A 16,532-nucleotide genomic window follows, 5' to 3' on the forward strand; every position below is an offset into this window, starting at 1 on the left:
TGTTTGTTTTACACATTATTGTGTGACTAACAAGAACAACAGCCATATTGAATGCAGTCCTAAGAAGTGAATTGGAAAAGACAGGGGGGCCTTTTTGACATGTCCTTGAGGCAGCTCTACTTACTACTACTTAGCAGGATGTTGCATTAATTTCTGTTTGTGTAAATGCTAAAATGTACTGAACCTAATAATTAAATGGAAGGTAATTAAAACTATATTTTCAAGTTTGAAAATTTTACTAGGAGAAGTAAGCAAACAAAAGTAGAGTTTGATGCAAAATATTTAGATTATGCAAGCCATTGGCAAAAAAATATAAGTAAAAGAAAACAAGAATAAGCTCTGAAACAAGGAGAAAAAGGGGGAGGAATGTATGTCTTTTAAAAATAAAAGTTACAACAGACATTTGACCAGAAAAGAGTATGAGCAACTGCTGAAGAAAAAAAATAATTAACTGCCTAATGTTTGACAGCAATGACGACAGCAGAGTGTGTAGATGATTTCAATGGGACTACTCATGCATTTAAAGCAAACCACAAGCTTACCTGCTTCGCTGGTATGGGAATTTATTGTGGGAAAACTAAACTACAGTATAACATTCAAAATGTTTCATAAAACTGGTTTTGCAGAGAGACTTTGCCTCCTGTAATTCATTCAGAATTAATATGCTGTTCCTCCCCATGACACAAGGGCATGAAAATATCTGGTTTTGCTTTGAAATCTACTAGAACAGCACAAAGATTGTCAAGCAACCACTTTCATATCAGGATTATCTCTTATCTTGAACTCACATACATGACTATCACAAGAAAAAAAATGCAAAAGTTGGAACGCTTCTGAAGCCTAAATGCTTAATAATGAGATGAAACATGAGTGACACTTTGGTCTAATTAGCATCCATTTCAACAAACTAAGAATATATGAAGATTTCAAAGTGAAGGGGAAACGTAACAATGAACATATCTGAAAAAGAGCTCAGTGTAAACTCGAAAGCTTGTCTCTCTCACCAACTGAAGCTGGTCCAGTAAAAGATATTATCTCACCCACCTTGTCTCTCTAAGGCATTGGTTTTCAAACTTTTTTTTTCCTGGGGACCCAGTTGAAGAAAATCATTGATGTCCTCTGTGATGTTCCCCTCTGGTGTTGTCTGGACCAGTGATCTGCTAGGCCACTCCAGTCCTTGACTCTGGGAGCCAGATTTACTCTGTTCTGCTGTAAGAACCCCGATTCCTGGGCTGTTCACCCATAGCCTCTGGCATGTAAGCTCCTCCCAGCTACTTGCAAGCGAATGACACCAGCCAATATCTCTGGTCCCAGAAACAACCCTAGGAACCTCTGTCTTGCAGCATCCAGTTATGCCCGCAGGACGCTGCAAGCTTATGTAAGTTTGTCAATTTAACAAAGAAATTGATATGTGCCAGGTGGTGCTCAGGGTGGGGGCAGCACGCGGAGCCCCGTGGCCCCTCCGCCTAAAAGCCGGACCCGCTGCTGGCCACTTCTGGGGCACAGTGTGGTGTCGGAAAAGGTAGGCACTAGCCTGCCTTAGCTGGGCAGCACCGCCGACAGGACTCTTAACGTCCCAGTTGGCGGTGCTGACCAGAGCAAGGCGACCCAGTGCCTTACATGCCGCGACCCAGTAGTGGGACGCGACCCACGGTTTGAAAAACACTGCTCTAAGGAACTTGTCTGTCAGGCAGCCACTATTGGGTGGGAGAAGAGTAAATGGGATCAAAATTCAATTTTTAAGAAGCATGAATGGCTGTATTCATCCAGCTCTCTGGACACAAACATGACAAATGTGTGTCTTAGCTACCTTGTTTTGCCACATAAATTGGTGGGTTTTGGCTCCATAAACACAGCACAAAACAAATTAACTTTAAGGAATATGGGAATTTCTTAATTTGATTATTTTATTTTATAAAACTAAGTTTTAACAACTATTTCCCTCTTTACTGTTGCCTCATCATGCTCTTTCAAGGTCAACCACAGGAATGTTTCTGCCATTTTATAGCCCTGTTGACACCCTAAGGGAATATTCAGAAAGACATCCTGCCTTCCACATAATGCTGCTGCTATACAGTGAAACCTGTTTTAAGTGATTACCCAAGTGACTGATGGTAATTGGCTTCTTCATGGAGGTAGTCTTTTAATGAAAGGGGGCAGAACTGTGCTCCCAGTTCAAAAATACATCCCTATTCATATTCAGGAGAATGCTTAAGTACATTCTTAAGCACTCTCCTGAATAAAAAGAGACTTAAACGGGTTCATAACTGCTTTCCTGAATCAAAATCAGTGTTTGTGGATACTCCGCAATAGTCGGGAGGAAGATGATGGCCTAATTAGTGGGTGAGCATCTCTAGTACAAATTTCAGGTTTTTTTCTCCCCTTCTCTTTATATTACTTCTAGAAAATGTTCATAGGGAAAACAGGATCTTTAAAAGTTCATCTGCACCTGCTGCTTATTTGTTACCCAAATTCAGAACCCGGTTTATTACACAACAAATAATTCAGTAAAGATTATTTATTTCTACAACAAACAAAGAAAAAGGATTTCAGGTGAGGAATAAGCAGCAGCTACACATGAACTCAAACAAAAGGCCTTTTTCATCCAAACATCTTCTGTAATAAAAAAAAATGTTTATCAGTAGAATTTTTCTCCACTTTTTCCCTTGACATCAGTGACTAACATAGCGTGTGTATATGCTGGGATTTCCAGTAATGTAAATATTAATTCTGTAATACATTAACACAACTTGACATATTTATTGTTCACATTACAATTAGCTTACAATGGATTTTGCCTATCTCTCTGCTCTTATCTTCTCCAACACACTCCCTCTAAGGTTCACTTCTGTACTCCCTTTATATCTCACTCATTTAGTCACTCATGACTTTGGGTGTGTCCCCAGAATGGCCTTCCCATTAAGGTATGCCAACCTCCCTCCTCCTCGTCCAAAAATCTCTTAAAAACCCTCTATCCTGTGATGTGCTCCAATCACAATAACCCCCAATAGTCAGTCTTCGTTATTCTACTGTTCTAACTAGTTGGCATCACTGGACAGGGCAAGGTGCCTGTTATTTGCTTGGCATAGACCCCTACACTCCTCAAGCATATAGTGAGTGGAATAGTTATTTATATAACTAATAAATGCCACACAAAAAAATTAATGGCGTGAAAAACTCTACATGTAAAGGAATTAATCTGGTGCCCTTTTAAAGGGTAAAACAGAGTAATGATGAAATGCCAGCACACAAGCATTAACATTTTTCACTTATTGCAAAGTTTTTAAATGCAAAGCTGGTAATAGGAAAAATGATAAAGTTTCTGGCAACTAACTAAATTTTTTCATATGGTATAACTTTGCTAGAAAAGGAGTTCAGATGATGATAATGCATAACTTAGTGAATATACACTCGTAGACTTTAAGGTCAGAAGGGACCATTATGATCTTCTAGTCTGACCTCCTGCATAACGCAGGCCACAGAATCTCACCCACCCATTCTTGTAACAAACCCCTGACCTATGTCTGAGCTACTGAAGTCCTCAACTTGTGGTTTAAAGACTTCAAGGTGCAGAGAATCCTCCAGCAATGATCCGTGCCCCATGCTGCAGAGGAAGGCAAAAAAAACCCAGAGCCTCACACACTAATTTAACAGAATCACTTTTTAGAGTACAGCCCTACTTAAAGCACTTACTTATCATTACATTTAGTGCAAACATTTCAAAAGTTTTTAACTTAAAATATTTAATTAGAAATGATTCTCCGATTTGTTCGGTTCATACCCTTACAAATATGGAACAACTTAGTTTAAAATCACCATACTTCAATGCATTTAGTAATTCTTTGGAAGACTTCTGCTACTGCCGGTTAAGGGATTGGTGTTGCAATGAGCTGAGAACACACAACAAGGTGCTGAGTGCCCTCAACCACAACTGAAATAAGTGAGAAATGAAACCAGCACATTGCAGGTTTGGGCACAAAATGACTAGAACTTGGCAAGGGGCTCAATCCAACTCCTCTTGAAGACAATGGGATGTTTCTGACACTCTGCTATAATTACATTTAAGAAAACCTCTCTGTTTAAAGATTGACTTTCCTATGTGCTCTAAAATCTGCACATCTACTCAGATTGTCTTGTAATTTGTTGTTATTGTAAAGCTCAGGTTGTCGGGTAGTATTTTATGCCCACCCAGAATGCCAAATTCAGCAAAATTCAAACCTCTGAAAACCAGGAAATACAGAGTGAAGGTATACTCCAAGACAACCTTAACTATGACCTCTTTGAGCAATGTTCCAGCACACCCTTAACACATACTTGCAGTCTGCCTTTGCACATATTGCATAACACTCAGGGAAAAGGGTATGTGACCACTATAGGACAGAGTCTAATGCCTGTGCCATTACGCCCCATATTCTTCATAGTAATATTATTATATGAGTATGGCATAATTATAATGTATTTTGTGCAAGATAAGGCATCTGAGATATCACTTGGAAGGTTATGATTTACTGAATATGATTATCATATCTATATGCATGTGTCATTTTTGTATCTGAAGTTAGGAATGTTATTTATGCACCTATTACAAATATGTTTACACCTGGGGAATGGTCACTAGACAGAATGAAATGAGTCTAGACTGATGGCTGGAAATGGCCATTAGGAAGAACAATAGGTCACAGAAGATGCTAATCTCTCACTCTGAAAGATATCCTGGGAACGCTGCAAACAGCCTCTGAGTTATGGCTGCAGAGTCATGTGATCAAGTCACCTGATACTGGACTCCATGATAATACTAGTATTTTTCCACTGACCGGAGGTGGGAATCACACTGGAAGACAAAGGATTCCCACCATATGTAAAACCCATTTAAGGTAGAGGAGTGACATTATCAGGGTTGGTTCTTCACCCTGCCGAACATGACTGCTGTAAACATCTAAGAAACAGACTGAACGATGGGAGAAGGACTAAGCCCAGGCTGGAAGGTTGTCTAGCCTGTGAATGAAATATCTGAAGGTTTAAGCTGCAGGCAAGTGCAGCTGGCCTTGAAGAATCTCTGCAATCTGCCTAAAACAATATTTAAGGTGAGAAATTACTACTTGCAACCAGTTTCTTTAGTACAGGGGTAGGCAACCTATGGCACGGGTGCCGAAGGTGGCATGCGAAATGATTTTCAGTGGCATTCACACTGTCTGGGTTCCGGCCACCGGTCGGGGGGCTCTGCATTTTAATTTAATTTTAAATGAAGCTTCTTAAACATTTTTAAAACCTTATTTACTTTACATACAACAATAGTTTAGTTATATATTATAGACTTAGAGAAAGAGACCTTCTAAAAACGTTAAAATGTATGACTGGCATGCAAAACCTTAAATTAGAGTGAATAAATGAAGACTCAGCACAGCACTTCTGAAAGGCTGCCTACCCCTGCTTTAGTATGTTAAGCTTAGATTGCGTTTTTGTTTTATTTGCTGGATAATCTGCTTTGATCTGTTTGCTATCCCTTATAATCACTTAAAATCTCTCTTTTGTAGTTAATAAACTTGTTTTTGTTTTGTTTGAAACCCAGTGTGTGGAATTCATAACTGGGGGCAAAAAGCTGTTGCATCTCTCTCTCCACATTGAGGGAGGGGGCAAATGTCATGAGCTCAGGCTGTATAGTGCTCTGTGCAGTGTAAAATGGTACAATTTTGGGTTACCCTGGGGTGGGGGGATAGGGTACTGGGCAATTCCTTAGCTGAGTTTTTCCATGCAGAGCTGATCTCAGCATGTGTGTCCCCCTACCTGTATGTGTGCTCGTAAAGTGCAGTCTGAAGCCTGAGGGAGGACTTGGCTGACTTGCCTCAGCAATGCAGTGTGAAGGGAGCCCAGGCTGGTGGGTCAGGCAGGCTCAGTGGTACTCCAGTCCCAGGTGGCACCCGAGGGGGGGGGGGAACCTGTCACAAAGCCTTCTCTTTGGTAAAGTCAAAACTCATGTTCAGGAGATCTGTACTGAACAGGAGCTACCAACACCTGCCCTACACTCAAACATTTAGCCCACAGAAACAACAACACAGCTGCTAAATTTTAAAAAAACCTTCACTCCCTTTTATAACCCCTTCACCCTTACGTACAGGATGCTATTTAACACTATATTTATCATTAAATCCACAGAGCAGTCTCATTTGAGGCCTCGCTGCTCATAATCTCCATGATAAGGGCATTGCTACTGACACAACCTACAGAACGGGGGAGGGATAGCTCAGTGGTTTGAGCATTGGCCTGCTAAACCCAGGGTTGTGAGTTCAATCCTTGAGAAGGCCACTTAGGGATCTGGGGCAAAAAAAAAAAAAAAAAGATTGGTCCTGCTAGTGAAGGCAGGGGGCTGGACTCGATGACCTTTCAAGGTCCCTTCCAGTTCTAGGAGATTGGTATATCTCCAATTACCTTTAACTTTCTGATCCTACAGAGCATCTCTGAAATAATGCTAATTTCTCAAGAAATACATACATCTTCCGACTTCGATCACACAAATGGGGAGCGGGTGGGGGGAGCAGATCCCTTTCCCCACAAAGGGGCAGAGACCCCAGATCTCCTCCTACCACAATCACAACTATGCCAAGCTGCTCCCTTCACCATTCAATATAGCTATACAACACTGAACACAGTGGGAGTGAATGTAGATAATTCCCAGTGGTTATTGCCAGGTCCAGAGTCAGAGCTAAAGGCTCACTGACATGTACCTTAACTTTGTATTTCCTGGTTTTCAGAGGTTTGGTTTTGCTAAACAAGACATTCTGGAAGGTTAGGAAATACCAAAAGGCAATCTTAATTCCATGTTAACAAAGTTCCTTTTTTGTCAGTGAACTGATTTCAAAGGGGGGTTGGATTAGGCCCAGTCTGAATACCATCAGCAACATTTTTCGGTATTTGTTTTCAGTTACAATTTTCTTTAAAAATCTATAGCAGTGGTTTTCAGTCTGTGATCCGCAGACCCCTAGGAGACCACAAACTATGTCTAAGATTTCCAAAAGGGTTCATACCTCCATTTGAATTTGTTTTAGAGGTCCATAAACAAACAAACAAAAAAAGTTAAAAACCACAGATCTATAGATTCAAATTATTCTTAAAATTCTTCAAGCTAGAATTTTGCCAAAGTTTTATTTCAGTTTCAACAAAACAGAATGGTAAATCAGATCTGAGTTTGTCCATAATTTACAAACTGCTCAGTATTTCTGCAAAGAAGATTATGATCAATGTGATCTTATGCAATAGAACCTTGGCACTATTGAGGTTTGTAACTAAATTCTGTCCAGTTTGTGTATGTTGCAACTACAAGGAAGCAAGTAAGATTATATTTAAAAGATACAACCTGAAATGAAAAAGTAAAGAGCAAACCTAGCCACAAACCTAAAAAACAAAATAAAAATAAACGTAAAATATTGCATTGTTAATTATGCATCCATTTTTAAAAGCTTTCACTTATAATTTATCATCCTCATGCTATTGATTTCTAGCAGAGAGATTGTCACTGAATGCCAGACTGCTGATCAAATGCCCTTGAACAGATTTCTAAACTAGGTACAGCACAATTCCCCTGAATTTAGCACTCTGCATTTAGTTTCTGATGTGTTAATTCCCAGTCTCAAATCAGGATTGGCGGCGAGTGAGGTTAGGTAAACTGAATGCAACATAACTCAAGACAAACCTCTTTGCTCACAACATACATCACCTGTAACATTAACTTCTAGTTCTATTAGGATTTTAGTATTTTTGTAATGTGAGAAAGGTCCAAGGAAATTAATCTTTACAGTCGCCCATACTTAACTTTCACAACAAACATAAAAACTAATTTGAAGAGTTGAGACTTTCTGGATTTGCATTCCTTACATTTCCTCTGAAATCCTCAGTTAAGACTAGCTAATCTTTCTAAATTTTCACACCATTTTCCATGATAGGTATCTGACAGCGCAGTTTTTGATCAAGGCATCTGCCAAACTCAGAGCTGCATGCAGCAAATGTCAGCCAAGAGGCAGGGAAAATCTTAACATCACAAGACCCTTAAAAACCCGGCTCTATGATTTAACATTTCTGCCACAAACATCAACAGAGAGTATGAGCAGTGCTCCTACTTTTAGTTATTCAGACATTCACCAGAACTGCAAAGTGTTTATTCCACATGCCTCTTGCAAAAAACATTTAAAATAGATTATTCTGGTTTCATCCTCTCATCCCAACCAAGACTGGTTTGCAAGGGCAACAGGCAGAAGCAGTACTCCAAACTGCTCAAAGGTGGAGGGTCAGAAATGACAAAAGTGACCTCTGCCTTTGGTCCTGCTGCTGGGGATTGGTTTGGGAAGAGAAGATGATTTTTTTTTTATATATAGACACATATCTTTAGTAGTGCAGAGATTCCCCTCTTCACCACACAGCCCTGTGTTAAAGCAAACCATGGAGGCTGTGTGAGTGGTGTGTTTCTAGCCAGGGCCTGTAGTCCTGCTTCTGTCAGGCAGGAAGCTATTTTCTCTCTATCCTGGTCTCACTGATAAGAGAAGACAGGGTCAGTCTTCAGATTGCGGAGTCTGCAGGGAATGTGGAGCCCCAAGCAGCCACTGGCTTTGTTTGTACTTATGGCTAGTTCAGAAGTCAGTATTAACACTTGCATGAACTAGACTAATCATAAGCTACTACCTCAGAGGGCCAAACAACAAAAATGAATAAATAGGTGGAACAAACAAAAGACATGTTGTTCTTCTACAACTACTACAAAAACAAGAATTCTGAGATCAGTACTGTGAAAGGGGCTAAGAACAATAATGCACACAAACGATAGCCTGGACACTAAAATGCAGATCTATTGCTTGACATGCAGTATAATCACAACTGGCACAATAATTATTGACTGCACTCCATGTGATGGGTCCTCATCTTTCATCTAGTATTCCCATTTTTAATTAGCAATTTTTAGCTATGAGGAGGAGTCTGCTCGTGGTTTTTTAACATAAGTCCAAATGCCTTATGATGTTTAATACGCTTCTTTCATGGTAGCCTCTCCACAACTGTGTTTTGTTATGCACTGAAATGCTAATCCATTTGTAAAGATTCTGTGCATTAGGAATGATATAAAGGCAAACAGAACAGTGTGTTAAGATACGGTAACATACAGAATCGTGCCAAGAGGCATGAAGGAGTTACAATCCATTGACATGAGTTCCTGATAAGCCACAGCCTTATTTCTGAATTTTTCAATCCAAGTTATTTAGCATAGCCTTCCATAGCTATATCTCTTGGGGGGGAGGAGAATTCCAGCATTTCAAAGCCTAAAATAGTTCCCGGTTTAGAAAAGGTTAAGCTCCATCACAACTCTTCAACACAGATGTCAGCCAATCAGCCAGCCAAACCCCTCATCTCTTGAACCATTGTTTTTTTTTTAAAAGCCCATATATAAAAAATGCCAGTAACATAGGACTGATACGCAGAAGGAAGTTGCGTTATATAAACAACATATGGACTTCTGGATTGTAATTAGTTTGCAAAATTTGCACATATACCACAGGCATGATTTTTTCCCCTGGAATTATGGGATCAGGCAGGGGAAATATTAACTGTTAAAGTTAAATTTTAGGCTGTTCAGTATAAATCTGTAAAGTTGCATTATATATAGATACAAGCAAACTAGCAGTACTACTTTAATGCTTTATAAAATGTTATTTAGCAAAGCCATTATATAATATAACCAATTCAGTTAGCACCCTTATTGATAATAGAGGTGGGTAAAATTCACCAAACAAAAAAATCTAATTTGGGATCAACCGGAATTATTTGTGAATTTAGGTCTAATTCAGCAAACAATGTCAGACAAAAAAAGAAAAAAAAACCCTGAAAGCCAAAAAAAGACATTTCAAAACTCAGTTCAAAATTTACCTTGGTTTATTGAAAAAAATTAAAGAATAAAAAACATCCAAAAATTAAATGCAATAAAAAAAGATGTTTGTTTCTAGTTGAACTTAATATTTTGTTTAATTTAAAAACAATTGTTTTAGAGATTTTTTGGTGCAGACACCAAACAAAAAAAAATCAATTATTTGTCACTCCAGTTGATAGCTCTAACAGAAGCAATGGCTAAACTCCCCTTTTAGCGAGGAAGCTGTCTCCAAGTCACACTTGAAAAGCAACTATAATAGCACTATCTAAAAATACTTATTTTAAATTGACTACATTGCTTTAAGCAACTGAAAAATAGATTTAATAATCATTAAATAATTTATAAAAAATTCTTAGAGCTTAAAAGCTGCATAACAATAAATATAAAAAATGCTGAAAATAAATCTATCAGTTTTTGAAAAGCAAGAGTTTACACTATAGAATTGTTACACGAACATTCATAGTAACAGCTGTGATGGTAGATTAATACTAAATGGTATCTGACTATTATATCTTGTAGTCAATATTATCTCAAATAAGGATAGAATAGATGACAAACCAAAGAACAAATAAGTAACATATCAAGAGAAAGCAAGTGCTAACCGTTAAAACACATGATGAAATCAGGAGATCTGGGTTCTATTCTGGGTTTTGCCATAGGTTTCCTGTGTGGCAAGTCAGCCTGCATATTTCCCTATTTGTAAAACAGGGACAAGGGGTGAAAAAGAAACCAGTACAGCTTTCCCACCTTACAGGGGAGCTGCAAACCTGATATAGGCATGTTAGTGAAGTGCTTTGAGACATTCAGATGTGGAAGGAACTAATTTGATTACAGCCAGGCACCCAATTATGACCACCTAGCAGGGTTGCCAACTTTCTAATCACACAAAACGGAACACTCCTGCCCTGCCCCTTCTCCAAGGCCCCATCCATGCCCTGCCCCTTCTGCAAGGCCCCGCCCCTGCTCCAGCCCCCCACTCGGTCACTCACTCTTCTCCACCCTCACTCACTCACTGGCTGGGGACAGTGATTGGGGTGCAGGAGGGGGTATAGGCTCTGGACTGGGGGTGCAGGCTCTGAGGTGGGACTAGGGATGAGCAGTTTTGGGTGCAGGACGGGCTCTGCACTGGGCAAGGGGGTTGGGTGCAGGGGGATGAGGTCTCCAGGTGGGGCCATGGATGAGGGGTTTGGGGGTGTTTCAGGCTCTGGCTGGGGATGAGGAGTTTAGGGTACAGGAAGGGGCTCCAGGCTGGAGCAGGGGGTTGGGGTGTGGGGTCCTGGCAGAGCTTACTGCTGCTTCGAGGAAGTGGCTGCCAGATCCCTGCGGTCTCTAGGCACATGGGCAGCCAGGTAGCTCTGCGCAGTGCATGGTGCCTTCACGCCCACAGGCACTGCCCCTTGCTGCTCCCATTGGTCACGGTTCTTGGCCAATGGGAGCCACAGAGCCGGTACTCGGGGCAAGGACAGCGAGTGGAGCATCCCAGTCCCTGGCCACCAGAGTGCGTAGGGGCCACAGGAACCTGGCGACTGCTTTTCCGGGAGCAGCGCAGAGCCAGGGTAGGTAGGGAACCTGCCTTAGCCCTGGGCTCACAGTCTGCTGCCGACCGGACTTTTAACAGCCCAGTCAGCGCTACCGAGTGGAGCCACCAAGGTCCCTTTTCAACCGAGCATTCCAATTGAAAACCGGACACCTGGCAACCCTACCACCTATACGGCTAGTTTGCATACTGTCCTGTCCAGCATAGTATCTAAATAAACTAATCTTAAGATTATGTCACTCCGGTTTGATGGGTTTGAAGGTGTAACTTTTTCTCCAAAAAAGGATCCTCACCAGGAGCAGAAAATATCTCCAATGATTTGTTAGGACTTCCTCAAATTCTGTCAAGAAGGACAGGCTTTTTTGTTGTTGTTGTTAAAACTTTGAGGTCTTCTTCGTATACCATAACTGATTAGTAAAAAGCACAAGATTTTTGCTCTGCAGTTCACATGAAAAAAAGTTTCCCTAACATAAGGATACAGAAGAATGTTTAAGAACTCTAGTCATTCTTGATATGGATGGCTATGCTGAGGACACTAAAACAAGAGAAACCTCTATTTCAACATAGTCTCTGGAACTAGAAATTCCTCAAGCCACTGGTCTTTTTTTAATATATAAATATCAACTATAAATTACAGCATTTCCTATGCAGTATGAGTGTACTTTATATATATTTGGAAGGCATCCATATTCCCACACTGCTCTTTTGAAAAAACAAAAACGAAAAACTTAGATTTTCTAACTCTTCTCCTCTAAAATGAGTACTCCGGTTCCCTAACCTATTGCTAGAAAGCCTGGATACTTTTCCAGATCCATTTATCTTCTTGGGTGCATGCTGTTTGACTTAGCTTTTTATGCTGTTAACTCATTACACTAACTTGACTGAAGTTTTGTCAGAAATTGCTATATATATATAAGCTATTTTTGCACTAATGCCAAATCAAGATCAGGGCCCCATTGTGCTAAGCACTCTACAGCCACTTACTTCCAATCCAAAAGACAACATGTGGGAGTAGAAACAGAGGGGAAGTGACTCGCAGAAGGTTACACATCAGCTGAGCGGCAGCACTGCAATTAGAATCCAGGTCTCCTTACTCGTGCCAATGCCCTATCTGTTGGACTACACGGCCTCTTGTTTAGGTTCTCCAATTTCTTTCAGGGTGCTAAAGTCTTATATGGACCCAAGGGCAGAATTTCACCCTTAGATTAGACAATGTTATTAGAGCTTTAGGATTTACTTATTGTTGTACATTCCCTTGTTAAGAGATATTTATAAGAACAGTATTTACCAGAGGCCTGCAACCAAAACCAGGGTTAATGGGACTTGTTGCAAATGGTAGCCATTGTTCATTTGATTATTTTTATTACTTGATATAACTGCACCCAAATCCAAAGGTGACAGGCAAAGAAGCATTTTCAAATAAAACAGATTTTTTAAGTTATGTCCATAGAATATGATAAACTAGTCCAGAGGTCGGCAACCTTCCAGAAGTGCTGTGCCGAGTCTTCATTTATTCACTCTAATTTAAGGTTTCACATGCCACTAATACATTTTAACATTTTTAGAAGGTCTCTTTCTATAAGTCTATAATATATAACTAAAGTATTGTTGTGTGTAAAGTAAATACGGTTTTTAAAATGTTTAAGAAGCTTTATTTAAAATTAAATTAAAATGCAGAGCCCTCCGGACCGGTGGTCGAGTGCCACTGAAAATCAGCTTGCGTGCCGCCTTTGGCACACGTGCCATAGGTTGCCTACCCCTGATCTAGTCTGACAGCTGCTTATTCTGACGGGCCGGGACAGCAACTTGGGGGTAATTTTTGGGGGGTGGGGGGTTGGGGGAGAAGCTGGGAGTCAGGGGAGTAACCCCTAGGATCATCCCTGCATGACACCACTCCTAGCCTGGGGCCCCCACACTCTGCCCATCCCATCCCTTCCCAACTTATCTGGGGAGGATGTCTCTGACTTGGCAGGCCAGACCAGGCCCCGCAGCCGCAGCCTGCTCCGGCAGGCTGGGCCGGGTGGCATAGCCACAACTTGCTCCAGCGAGCCGGACAGTACTGCCACAGCCTGTTCTGGAGGGCAGGGCCAAGCGGCATGGCTGCAGCTGCTTCTGGGGCTCGGGGGAGAGCAGTGTGGCCAGAAGCAGAGAGACTCTGGCCCTGCCTCTTTCCTGCTGGCTGTGCTGCCTCTCCTTGCTCCCTCCCTTGGGGGAAGGAGCTGTGTCCCACCTCTCCCTCTCTATACCCATTAATAAGCCAACCCCCTTCTCTGGTGTTTCCCTTTTTTACTAAAAAAAATTCAGCTTATGAACGAGTATATACGGTAATTCTTTTTTTGAATCCAGTTATAGTTTTGGCCTTCACACCATCCCCTGGCAAAGAATTCCACAGGTTGACTATGTGATGTGTGAAGAAGTACTTCCTTTTGTTTGTTTGAAATCTGCTGCCAATTGGTTTCATTGTCTGATCCCTGGTTCTTGTGTTATGTAAGAAGAGTTTCCCAGGGCTCTGCAGGGCAGGGTCTACCCTAATCCCTGAGCCACAGTTTTTACTGAGTCAGGGTTTAAAGCCATACTCTCTGCTCCAGTTTCATGTAGTTATTTTGTCAGAGCTGCTACACCCACTGGGGTGGAATCCCGTGCACGGTGTACCCAGCTGTTGTAACCCTGCAGGGCAGGTGGGGTGGCGAACCAACAGCCCCTGGCTTCTTGGCCAAAAGCTCTACCACTACACCACCTCCAATTACAGCTGTTCATGCATGTTGTGCCACCCCTCATACTCCAGCGCTGGATGGAACACTCCACATTGAGACCTGGAATCTGCAAAGTCTGCACCTCCTTATTGATTAGCAGCAAGTCATGTGGAAATTAGTGGACCATACTGCACCATGACACAATATGGCCATCCTTGTCTATAACAGTTCGAATTTTCATTCTTCATGAATCCTGATCATTCTCTTGGCATTAGGTTCACACACCCACTATTGAGGCAGAATGACAAAAGATAATACAGCTAGTGACAAAATACTGTATTTCGCACTTGGATAATTTTATAGCCTAAATTTTCTAGTGTGCCTGGTGATTTGGGGTAACTACTTTTTTGGATACCCATGTTGAGACATTTTAAAGGAATCTGATCTTCAGAGAACAAGTGTTAGTACTTAAAATTAGGCCCCTTCAAGGTGTTATTAACTAGACTCCCAAAAATTAAAGGTACCCAAAAAGTCCCTGATCCATTTTGAAAATGTAGGCCTACATTTTAAAAACATTAACTCAGTTGCAAAACCCCACTATCAGGTAGGGAAGTATCCCCATTTTACAAATGGGAAAACTGAAATACAACATTAAGTAAGGTGCTGGATGTCATGCAGCAATATATGGCATATCAGTAACCAGAACCTGGTAGAACTTTGTATTGAGTTAGGAGCTAACTACTAACTGACCTACCTACCAAAATAAAGGTTATCAGAAGCGTGATAAAATTATTTGTAATTAAGAGCATTAAATTGTTTGAAATTGAGATGTGCACACAAACTAGGATCTGCTGGTTCCTGGAAACTACAGCTCCTAATTGGAAGGAGCTTCTTGGAAATGTCACTTTTGACCTTTATTTTTGACAAAACAATATATGGAAATAAATGACAATTCTTTTAGGGTAAGTATCCAAGAGAAGTAGAAGGCATCTTTTTGCAACATCAAACTTTTTGCAAGAGATGTGCAGAAAAAGAAATGTGAAGAGTCATCTTTGAGAGCACTTAATTTTATTTTTCCTCTCATCTATGCCTGGTAGCTAAGACCAGGAAAAGGCAATTACTTTCTGACTTGTGAAGATATATTTCAGATATGTTGTATCCTGCTAAACTGTGATTCCTTTATCAGGAGAAAACATGCTTTTCAGGAAAAGGAGTCTGTTTCTTGGTATAAAATCCAAATTAAGGCAGACAGAAGATGCTGCCAGTTCAGATAGCAATTATTCTGATTGGGTGGGGTCATGCTTAAGGACAGCAAGATAAGCAAGAGCTTGGGGCACCATGCAGTTTCCAGTCACAGCTCACTCTCTCCTTCCTGCAGAGTGACCAGAGAGGAAGACAACTCACTCATCTATCCCTTTATGTAGGAACTTCCGATGTCATTACATTGAAACTGTTCTTGTGGTAAATACCCTTTTATTAGAATAAGGATATCATAAAAATCTTAGGAGAGGGTATGATACCATCTTCCTCTCCTTCACATATGGCCAAAACAACAGTTTGAACTTAATTTAACAAAAAACAAACACAAATTTACATCTGAATTAGGGCTTGTCTACAATGGCACTTTACAGCGCTCCAACTTTCTTGCACAGAGGCTGTGAAAAAACACCCTTGAGCACTGCAAGTTTCAGCGCTGTAAAGTGTCAGCGTAGATACATTGCCAGTGAAGACGTGCCCTAAGTCACAAGGTTCTACACTCAGGGTATGGCTACACTTACAAATCTGCAGCGCTGGTAGTTGCAGCGCTGGTCGTCCAGCTGTGCAGGGCCAGCACTGGTGTGTGGCCACATTTGCAGCGCTGTTGGGAGTGATGCATTATGGGCAGCTATCCCAGCATTCAAGTGGCAGCAACGGTGCTTTTCAAAAGAGGGGGGTGGGGCGGGGCGTAGTGTGACAGGGAGTGGGGGGAGAGAGAGTGGATTTTTGGAGCCAACACTGTGTGTTAGCTTCCTGACTTGAAAAATCAGAACATGTTCCCGATCCCTTACCCTTAACTCTTAACTGCAAACAGCCTGCAGCCAACACGACTCCCTTTCTCCCCTCTGCCCCCGCTGTTTCTGTCAAGCCTACACTCACTCCCTGCCTGCCTCATTATCTCATTTGATTGTTCACAGATTGATCACAGCAAACAGGAGCTGTGTTTGTAGATAAACAGCTCCGGGATCAACGGAGCTACGGAGCTCGGAGTTCACAACAAAACAAAGAGAGGCTGCATAACAAAACAAAGAGAGTAATTTATAAAAGCATTCTGGGATACATCCTTATACCCTGGAGGCCAATCACAGCGCTGGTGTGTGGCCACACTTGATGACCAGCGCTGCAGCACCAGCGCTGGAAT

At 41.3% G+C, this 16,532-nt stretch overlaps 1 protein-coding gene across 2 annotated transcripts in view; it reads right to left on the reverse strand.

Moving 5' to 3' along the window:
- ATP7A (ATPase copper transporting alpha) overlaps positions 1–16,532 on the reverse strand; it is a 62,340-nt gene that overhangs the window by 39,494 nt on the left and 6,314 nt on the right. The window lies entirely within an intron of this gene.

Source organism: Mauremys mutica, chromosome 9 (assembly GCF_020497125.1).
Source record: "Mauremys mutica isolate MM-2020 ecotype Southern chromosome 9, ASM2049712v1, whole genome shotgun sequence".
Classification (NCBI taxonomy): domain Eukaryota; kingdom Metazoa; phylum Chordata; order Testudines; family Geoemydidae; genus Mauremys; species Mauremys mutica.